Raw genomic sequence first — 11,207 nt, forward strand, 5'->3', positions numbered from 1 at the left:
TTAGACAACATGAACATGTGCTTACATTTATGCAGTGTTAATCAGTTCTCAATGATTCAAAACACATCAGATTTATCTTTATTCTGTATGATATAAATGTAACATTTTTCTTATTATTCCATTTATTTATACTTAAAAAATTACAGATTCTCTTGTTTCTGGCCTCTAGTACTCTTACTGTGAACTGAAATGAACAGCAGTTCCCCACGGTTCTGGGAAACTGCATTTGCATATTACCTTAAACTTTGTGCAGTGAAGCACCAGCTGTTTTTCAGTTGTGTGTGTTGTAATAGGCATTTGAAGTCTAAACGATGTGCCAAAATGGAGCAGTTCTTCAAATCCAAAGAACAAACCCATGTCTTTAAGCAATAAGAAAGGAAAGTGGTTACTGAGCATAGGGTTTTTCATGAAGGGCCAGCCAAATAGTCTCCTTCCTGCTAGGAAGCAAGCTGGTAGGAGCTGATAATAGTGCCAGAACAGGGGGATCATAGACCCCTCAGAAACTCTGTTTTGGAAACTCACATTTAACAATATTCAGGAGCCAGAAAAAGGTTGGAAAGAAAAGTCTTTCACACTATCTTCCATACAAGGAGGACATTGAGGTGTTAAACCATGTCCAGAGAAGGGCAACAGAGCTGTGAAAGGGGCTGGAACACAGATCCTGTCAGTTGTTCTAGCTGGAGAAAAGCAGGCTGAGAAGAGACCTTATCACTCCCTAGAGCTACCTGAAAGGAGATTGTGGAGGTAGGAGTTGCCTCTTCTCCCAGGCAACTAGTGATAGGCCAAGGCCCTCAAGTTACATCAAGGGACATACAGGTTGGATATTAGGAAAAATTTCTTCACTGGTTAAGCATTGGAACAGGCTTTGCTGGGAAGTGGTGGAGTTGCCATCCCTGAAAGAGTAGACTTGGTACTTCATGATGTGGTTTAGTAAGCACAGTGGTACTCCGTCAAAGGTTGGACTTGATCTTGGAGGTCTTTTCCAACCTTAATGATTCCATGATTCCATGCGAGATGATTCTCAGCAGTGTGTGACTGGGGCATTGAAGCTTGTTCTTATTTATATTCATACTCTTCCTTTAAAATAAAATTATACTGAGTAAATAAAAATATGAACATTGGTGTAATTATTGAAGGATGATATTTCAACCCTATCATGCATAGAATTTAGAATTCCATCCATTTATCTATTATAAACTTTATGACTACCATGATAAGATGACACAAATCTTCTAATTTCTAGTACATTGAAGTGCAAGTCCAAGAAGCCAAGAGATGACACTGCATTGCTGTTCTGAAAAACAGTGGAGCTTCTCAAAGGCTTCCATGCTTCTGCTAGTGCACATGAAGTGTTGTCAGATTTACTGGAGAGTCATGGGAGAACAGGAATTTCCACTGGAAAAAGAAATCCTGTAAGGACAGTCAGGACAAGAAGGAATTATATGTATAGCCTTAGCTAAGTGCAAACAAGAAATTACTTCTGAATTCTATAGCATTTGTAAGCACATTGATAACATTATGGAGGAATGCCCCGTTCCTGAGAGCATAAACAGTGAGTTTACCAGTCAAGACAGTATGTAAAATGCATGAACGGTTGAAGAAAAGCAGATAGGATACATGCTGTCAATTGAAGAAGGTATGGGTTGTGAAAGAGGAAATATATAACTGCTCAGATTTGTTCAGTATACCAGTATCCATTGTGGCTGGACAGAAGACTATTTAAATTCTGAAAAATTATGTCTACCTGAAATTGACTGGATGACCAAGAAGACATTCTTCTGTCTCTAGTTTGTATGGTACTGGAAATACAGTGTATTGTCTGTAAATCTTGAATTAGAAACTTGCCAGTTTGGAAGATTTGAGTACATCATGCTTCTGTTCAGAAATACAAGATATACACTGACATTCTAAAAGGCACTGACAGATTAGAAATTTCCATATATATTTATGCATTTTTCAGTTATTTTTATTTATTTTTCATTCTAGTCATGGAAATAATACTGTGAACAGGCAAGTTAACTAATACTAAAAAAATATTGACTGGGTTGAAATTTAAAAGTATAGAAAGTAATTTTGGAAATATTATTTCTATTCTTTCAGGCATTACCTGTTTGTCCTGAAAAAAATCATGGAAGCAGCTTGCCTTGAAGCAATAGGTCAAACATACTTATTTACAGTGAATGAAAATTGTCTATAATATATCACAGTTGGAATGCAATGGAGGGACAAGACAGGAAATGTAGCTTTAGACCATATTATGAGAATCTCTACTTTGTTATAATTGAGTTGAAATAAATTACCTGTGGAATACTTTAAAATTATTAGATACTTCTTCGTAGAGGCTGGCTGTACAGGAATGTTAGTTTCAATTAATATTTTTTTCAAGTAATTACTTCTCAATTTATGTGTATCCTTATAATAAAATTAAATGAACTCTTAACTCACAACTTCAAAACCGGAGTTTTATTTTCGGTTTTTCTTCCCCCCAAGGATCAGATTGTAATTTAAAATGTGGTTTATTTATAGAAATATAATCACTAAAAAAACCTAGTTATTTGTTAATTGTCCAGTATAATCTCTTGGATATGCACAGGATTTTCTAAGAAACTACGGACCATTCATTTATCAGAGACTCTCACCCTGTATTTCAGCAAAACAAATTTCATTGGATAAGTCAGAATGACAGGTGCAACTTCATGTTAAGTGTAGAAGATATTTGCTCTTGATAATGACACAGACCTCCCGTGTTGTCTTAAATTGATAACTTATTGCTATTCCAATGAGTAGAGAATGGTTTTTGACAATGGCTGACAAAGAAATACCAGTCTGGTTAAACTGAAGGACATAATGTTACAAACACACTGATACTAAATATGTAAGATCTTTTTTCTTTTCTCTTTGGAGGTGGGACGACGTGGGCAGTTCTCATTAGTTACAAAAAAAATCCACCAAAAATAAAAACTACCACCACCACTACCAAAATAAATAAATAGGTAAAAAAAAATAGCTTTTAAGATCTAAGTTAAGGAAGGACAAAATAGGTGAATTTATCCTTGAAAAGATACACTTGAACTTCTCTGAATCCCCAGCCTGAATACTGTAGTTGCACTTAACCACAGCTGACCACTACAATTATATATTGCTTTTATTTGCTTGTTTTGAATTAAAAAATTATTTCTCTGTGCAACATACTCAATATTTTTGAAGATTCTGTTCCTTCCATTACAACAGCTTTAAAGGAATCTTTTTGAAACATTCTCAGCTCATGAAAATAAACAAAAGAATAACCCAAATTTTAGTTGGTGATTGCTGTTTAATGTAATATTTAGATTTATGGTATGGTCTTTAATAAAATAGCATAGTTGGCTGATGAAAGACTAGATATGTGTGCAGGTCAAGATCTTTGAAGTGACCAGATACACTGAATTTGGGGTGTTTGGGGTTTTTTTTAATTCTTCATCTTCTATGTGGTGACCTTAAATGGGTTGAAGTTTTTTGATAAGAAAATCAGAGCTGCTACCATTTGAAAATAAGCTTATTTAAGTGTTCCAAGTTTTTAATTTAAACCTTTATTTGTATTTTTTGTCATCTACATTCTATTATCTTATTCTATTTTGTTTTACTAGGCTCTCTGTCTTGCTATTCTTTCCACCTATTCCCTTCCTGATCATTCATCCTTTAACCTCATTGATCTTGTGTTGTTCAAATTCTTTGATGGGCTTTCATGATCACCTCTTATACTGGATCATGCTAACCTCAAACACTTCTTTCATTATTGATCTGTTTTAGTTTCTTTTCATGTTAAGCTTCAGTATTGCTTCAGCATAATTTTGCATTCTGATGAAGAAATGGAATCAAAAGTATCTGACAATACCTGAGATATTAAACTACTCAGAAAGTTGGTCTTTGTATCCATTGTGAGTGACTTATGTATTTAAAAATGTAATTTCCTTTCTGAGTTTTACATACCTGGTTGCCAGACAAAGATGAGGCAGAACTGAAAGTCTACCAGTGGGATACTTAAGAAAAAGTAAGTGCTGCCTGATCATTTAAAGTTTTATGAGTACTTTAAACTGTAAAATGTGGAACTCCTGTTTCATATCACCATTAAAAATATAAAACATTGTCTCATTAAGAGTGAGAAATATGATTATGGAATGTTCTCCTGGAAGTTGATGGCAAGGAACCATGAACTGGGCTTTCACGGCACTTAAACATCTCAGTCCAACAAATACTCATTATTCTATTTCAAGCTTAGCAGGCATTCTCATGCACCTTCATAATTTCTGTAAATGATTGCCATGACATAGGACAAAAAAATAAAGAAAGTAAGCACATGCAAACAACAAATGCAATGTACTTTTCAGAATGCCCTTTTATTTTTGAGAAGCAGATTGGTTGTCCTCATGTCTTTAGGAGGCAGTCTCATTTGGAATCTTGTGCTTCAGTAGCAAACAACAGTATGTTGCAGAGATGGGAACTCATGCTCCAAACTGACCCTCATGCAGTAAAACCTAATGTAAGTCTTTCTGTTCAGTAAAGTTCTATATGGTATTTTTATTGTAGCTCAACAGGCTAGTGACATGTCTTCCTTAAACTTCCAACTTTCAAAGGAACAGAAAGAATGACTTGCCTAGAAAAATTTCCTCAGGGCCTCCGGTTACTGGCTGAACTGGTGTTGCTGGCAGTTACATTTCATGATCTGCTTCTCAGTGTGCAACTTCCCTCTTGAAATACTTACTTTCCTCTTAGAAGTGTTATGTTCATATGCACTGCTTCTGGTTTTGCGTCATCCTCATCTTTTCTCCTGTATCCCTGTATTCACCTGACTGAACCTTCGAGTTTCAGTTGTGGACTTTTTTGTGATTTTGTTCAGCATTTAGGACAATCATGAGCTAAACTGTTATTGCAGTGTTCAGAGCACAAATTCCTTCTGACTGAAGACACTTGGATAAGTAGGAAGGAGTGCAAAAGTTTCCATAAATAGGATACACTTCCATCTCACACTCTCGTTGCCACCTTTCATTAGTATCTATGATTGAGTAGATTTCATGATTTATAAATAGCTACAGAGAAAATTTAAAAGGAGAACATTCATGGCAGAATAACAGCTCACCATAAAGTGATATCTTAGAATTTCACATAAAAAAATTTACTGCACCCAGTTGGAATGGAGTTACCAGCCTTTATGGTGTTGTTCTTTATATTTGTGACTAAAGCAGTATCAATAATGCATCTATGTTTTCATTATTTCTGAACAGTGTTTGCAAAACATCAAGTAATTTTCTCTTTTCTCTCTGCACTACCCCCTTGTATGGGTTTTGTATGACATCCTGGTCAGAAATAAAAGCTGGGGGAAGGAATAAGGGGAGGACATTTGAAGCTATAGTGTTTGTCTTCCCAAGTAACTATTACATAAAACAATGCCCACTTCCCTAGACAGGCAGAACACCTGTTTGCCCATAGGAAGTGGCAAACGAATTCCCTACTTTGCTTTGCTTGCGTGCATAGCTTTTGCTGTACCTATTAAACTACCTTTATCTCAACACATGAATTTTCTTGCTTTTACCCTTCTTATTTCCTTCTCCATCCCACTTGAGGGGGATCAGCTGTGTGGGGCTGAGCTGTCTACTGGGGCTAACCTACCCCACCACAGCAAAAAGTCTGGGGGTGGGTAAGAGGCTGGGATGGAACACAGTCAGGACAACAGATCCAAAATGAACAAAGGAAAATTCCATACCACAAAAAAATTAAAATCTCAGGGAAAGGAGGAGGAAGAGGGGACTCTTTTGGTTATGGAATTTAGCTTCCCAAGCAACCACTACCTTTGCTGAGGCTCTGCCTTCTAGGAAGAGTTAAACATCTACATGCTGATGAGAAGTGGTGAACAAATTCCTCTTTCTCCTTTGCTTCCATTAGCATAATTTTCTTTCCCTGTTAAACTGTCAATTGTCTTGATTCACAGGTCTTTTTGCCTTCCCTCAATTTTTCCCTGTCCCATGGTCGAGAAGTGAATAAACAGCTGTATAAGTGTTGGCTGTTGGCCATTGGCCAGGTAGGACCACCACAAATATAGAACACAAATAGGAGTGAATAAGCTTTCTCTTCTGTAAATTCTTTCCTTCCAACTCTCACAGAATAAACCACAATTAAACTTTGTGCTGTATTCTTGAATTGTGTTGTCTGTTGCACATTTACAGCTATGGGTACACTATATTCCTTTGCTGTTTTTTCCACATGTCATATATAGAGGCTGCTTCATTAAGTCCTTCTTTTTCTTTTTCTCAGGAGATTTACAGCAGATCAGAGTATACAGAGAATACTGTGAAACAGTCCAGGAACATTTTATTTGTTCATAATTAAACAGGAGGAAGGCCTACCTCCTAAAGGGAAAAAATATTGATTTCTAGAACATTTTTTCTCCATAAAACAAAAGGTATACATAGAAATATGGGATAGAATTATTCATGTTTAAAATTTTCATACAGCATTACCCATATTTACCACTGTAAGTGACCTTAAAAAGTAGTGGTCTAATCTATAAATTTACTTATAAAGTTTGAGAGAAATACTCTGAAGTTAGCTTAAAATCCTTATTTTCATTTAGATAAACCATAGGCATAAATATGCCCACAGCCACTTTTCAGAAGTAAGACTGATGAGAAGCTGAGCTTTTATCTGAAATCACTGCTCACTTTTTCCTGTCTGCCTGCTCTTTTCTTTCTGATGATGAGTTGATTGGAAATATTTATTTCCTTATATGGACTTTATTACACTTCTAAAGTATAGATACACCTGGTTTGAGTCAACTAATATAATTTTAATAGGAGAAAAATAGTTCTATTTTCTTTGGGGGGAAAGGTAATAAAGTAAAAGCAGAATTTTGTTTTTTCAGTTACTTTTAATTTTTACTCAATCTAATTTATAATATTTTCTCTTTTTGTGCTTTTTTCTTTCATTCTTATTTTGTTCTGTTACTTAATGTCTGTATTCTGACTAATAAAGAAATATCTACTTGAATTTTATTACAGTTTGTGATTGAGTGGGCAATTGAAATTCTTAGACATTGCTGTTCAATTCAAAATTTCAAAAATTATTCATGACTTTGAAGAGAACTTGGTTTAAGAAGTTGGATTAGCAGTGTTAACCGGTCTGATGTATCTCAAAAGGGATGTAAAAAAACCCCATTTATTCACATTCCTCCAGATGGTGCGCCTCCCATATTATCTATATATGTCTTCTATCTGTCTCTCACTCTTTCTCTCACATGGTAACTGTGTAAAAGGTTTAATATTTCTCTGCTTTTAGAGGGTTTCATATTTAAGATAGTTATCCCTTTGTCCATTTACTCTACCAGAAAAATTGCCACTTTTTTCAGGTGGTCTGTCGCTCTGGTGCAAACAGTAGATTTGTACCAGCTACACAATTGTGAGAGACTGCATTATGTGAAAATGGATTCTTTATTTTTCTCAACAGTTTATTGATCTTCAAGGACAACCAATTTGTGCCAGCTGTCATCTTTTCCTGTTAAAATTATTAGTTTTCACCCTACCTTCAGAACTTCTTTTTGGGTTGTCAAAATTTGTCTGTCACCTCCTGTGACCATCTCAAATCTAATTTAGGTGAGAAGAAAGTCTGGAGTCCCATAATTCACTCTGCTTTAACATACAAAGAATGTAGAAGAAGCTTTGTTTCCATTACAAAAAGAAATTATCTCCTGTGGAGTACAGAGAGGTTAGAGACATGTGACAGCGTCCCTGGTAGGGTAAATACAACAGGAGGTTGTTGGTGTAGTGACTCACTATCTTATGCAAGTTAAATTGTTTTAAAAAGGCAATGGGAAGATGGTAAATGGGATTGCTTACATCCTAATTCACCAGCACAGTACTTTCACCTACCAAATTTTTTAATGTTAACTCTAATGGTACAGTCAATACAGAGAGAAATACCTCATGCAATACTGAACAATTTTCTTTGCCAAAACAGAAATCTCAGCCTAATATTGGCTGGGCAGAAATAGAGGGCAGAGCACAATGATCACAAAAATATTTAAAAGGACTGCCAGCATCTCCATTGTGCCTGAAATTAGACACCTCCAGATATCTATTTCAAAACAAGATTTAAGAATTAAAATCCTGGTTACAACAAATTCTTACCACATTTAACTGCTTGAAGAGGTAAGCATTTTTTGAACTATTGTTCAAAAAACAAGTGTTTATCCCAAACACTGTGAAAAGTAATTTGTTCTGGAAAGGAACCCTGCATCAAGAGAGTTAACATTGTTTTTCCTCAAGGGTTTTTACAATGGTAATGAGACCAGTAATTCATTTGTCTAAGAATAAAAAAGATTCATTTAATCAGTGTCCAGACTACAGTAGTCGAAAGAACTCCTAGGACTAGAAATTTGCTTTGCTAAATAGTCTTCAGTATAGAAAAATCTATTTCATCCCTCTCTTTTTGTCAGGATTTTCTGAGGTTTGAAGAATTTGGATGGGACTATATTGTTCTTATCTTTACTCTTCCCTGGAGCCTAATATTTCATGGGAATAATTGTTTAATCATGTATTTTTAAGGTTAGATCAACTGTCTGGACAGCTACTCAATGGACTAGCATTCATTCTTAGGTTGTTTTTCTTCCTTTGTTTTACACAGAGATCAGAGGCAACAATTACATTATGCAACACATCCCATCTTGTAAATACATTTTTCTTTTAGAATCCTTCTGTAGTTAAGTTACTTCTGTTGCCTTTCCTCCCTCCCTCCACTCTTCAATTTTTTTGTGTGACTTTCCTATGTCTTTGTACCTGATACATTGTTCTCGAATCTGCCTCATTTTAGAGCATGACATTTCTTCCTATGCTGTCAGACAACCTGTAGATTTTTCCATTAAAGTATTACTTTTTCCCTTTTCAGACTCTTGAAACTGACAGTACTTTTTGTCTCAAAATGGCAACTGTATTAAGCAATAAATACAAAATTTATATCTGTAAAAAAACCCTCAAACCTCAAAACAACAAAAAACCAACAGTGTCCCAAAACTCATAAAGTGCACTATACTTTAGTAGCACAAAAGATGGAAAATAGGGAGGGAAACCATTTACAGGTGAGATAAAGATATTTCCAACAACTCAAGTCCTCGGAAGGTGCTTCATGTTGTTTGCATACTGCAGTTTTACACTGGAGACACATATAATTTCTCTTCCTCCCTTCCTTCCTCCCTTCCTCCCTTCCTTTCTCCCTTCCTCCCTTCCTTCCCTTTCTTCCCTCTGGAAACGATAGCAATCAATTTAGGATACTAGCTATTTAGTTTTCCTTCCTCAGCATACCCTGGTGAGTTCTTTAGTTCTATTCTCCTTTTTACAGTTGTCCAGCCTGTCTACACAAAGATAGTAAGCAAGTCCAGATGAAACCTCTGTATATGTTGCTTCTCCTCAGCCAAGGTGACACAACTAATTATGTACTTAACTCTATGACATGTTCTAGGTGATGAGGATAACACAGGGTAATACGAATGAGTAGGGCCTCCCTCACCCCCACTTAATTTTTTTTAATCAATGATTCTTTCGTCTTCTTGCCTGCCTGGTTTGTCCTATGGAAATCTTCTGAAAACATAAGACTAGAAATTTTTTAATTCCGTGTTACAGTGAACACTTTTTTTATAATGACCTAATTAAATTTTAAAAATTCAATAACTGGGAGTATCCTATAAACCAAATGGTCCACAAAAGATAATAAAGCTTGGGATGAAAAGGTACTGAGCAGTGCTTGAAGTAAACACATACTGATACATTTTAAGGGATTTTTTCAAACGTGAGGTTATAGAATTTAGCACATTATCTTCAGTACAACACTTTGCATTTGGAGATGAATGCAGTCAGAAGATTTGGAATAAGCATAGATATCTGTGCAAAAGAGGAAGGTTACAAAGAAACAAATGTGTATGTGCATAGAGATCTTATATATGTATTTTAAACTTCTATGCTTGAATCTCAGATCCAGGTTGTGAACTCAGGGTAGAAAGTGACATTTATTTAAACAAATCCATTTTATTATCTCATATTTTCAAAAGACAGGAGAAAGTCTTTCTAATATTATACTGATTTTTATTTGTGCCAACTTCTTATCACTTTGTGTTATTTTTGCTTTTTCCTAGTATATAGTTATCCTTTTTACTGCCAATTCCAAAAATCACCTTCCTGGATGTTCTTAGGCTTCATAGTTGCATTCTACACCTCATAAATTTGATACGTTTTAAAACTAAGAACAAAAGAAAAGAAATCTAACATGTCAAAAATAAAACTGCTAATGAAGAAAAGCAAGACTGTTTTCTATAACATAGAAATAGTTGCCCTTTTCCTATCAGTGGTTCGCATGAAAATCATATAATTTATATTACCTACTCCTTCAAGTATCCTTGCTTAAGTAAAATAGGTTATTAATAAAACAATATAAAACTAGAAAGAGCTCTTAGTTCATCATTAACACTTATGATAATTATAAGTACCATTTCTGACTTTAGACATCCAAATAAAGTGTAATTCAGTGACAGAAGATGTTTTTAAAATGGTTAAATGGCTAACCTTTCTGAAATCTTGGTAAATATTAACTTAGAAAGGTCTAGCAGCACTTGCTGTTCTGTTTAGTGCCAGAAAAGAATTTGACAGACTAAGGCAGGATTATCTATTTAATGCACTAGATAAATTTGGATCCAGAAACAAATTTTGTAAATGGATTAAATGCTTACTCCTAGAAGCATGGCTTACTGGGCTAAGTATCAGGATTGAAATCCCCACAATCCTCTAACAACAGCTCTGAATCTTTCTCATCTTCCTTTTTCTTCCTTCGAAAGGATGGGTAATTCACAGTTATTTCAGGCTAGATTTTGGTAATCGCTCTCCAGCTGAGACCTTTGTCTGCACAGAATTCAAGGTTACTGGCAATATGTGATCACTGTGATTCTCTCAATTCCCTTCCTCTCCTCCCCTCCCCTCCCCTCCCCTCTCCTCTCTCCTCTCCTCTTCCTTTCCTCTTCCTATCCCTCCTGCCTCCTACTGCTCCAAATTTTCACAATGGCTTCTGCCACTCTTTTGCTAGTATGCAGTCTTCATTAGCCAAAGCTGTGGCATTTAAAATTGTTATTTAGGTAATGTTAGAAGGTACCTCTGGAGATCAAGTATCTAAAATGCCATTCCGATTTAATTTTTTGT

This window comes from Manacus vitellinus, unplaced genomic scaffold (assembly GCF_001715985.3).
Source record: "Manacus vitellinus isolate BGI_N305 unplaced genomic scaffold, ASM171598v3 scaffold_1_pilon, whole genome shotgun sequence".
In the NCBI taxonomy this organism is placed as follows: Eukaryota; Metazoa; Chordata; class Aves; order Passeriformes; family Pipridae; genus Manacus; species Manacus vitellinus.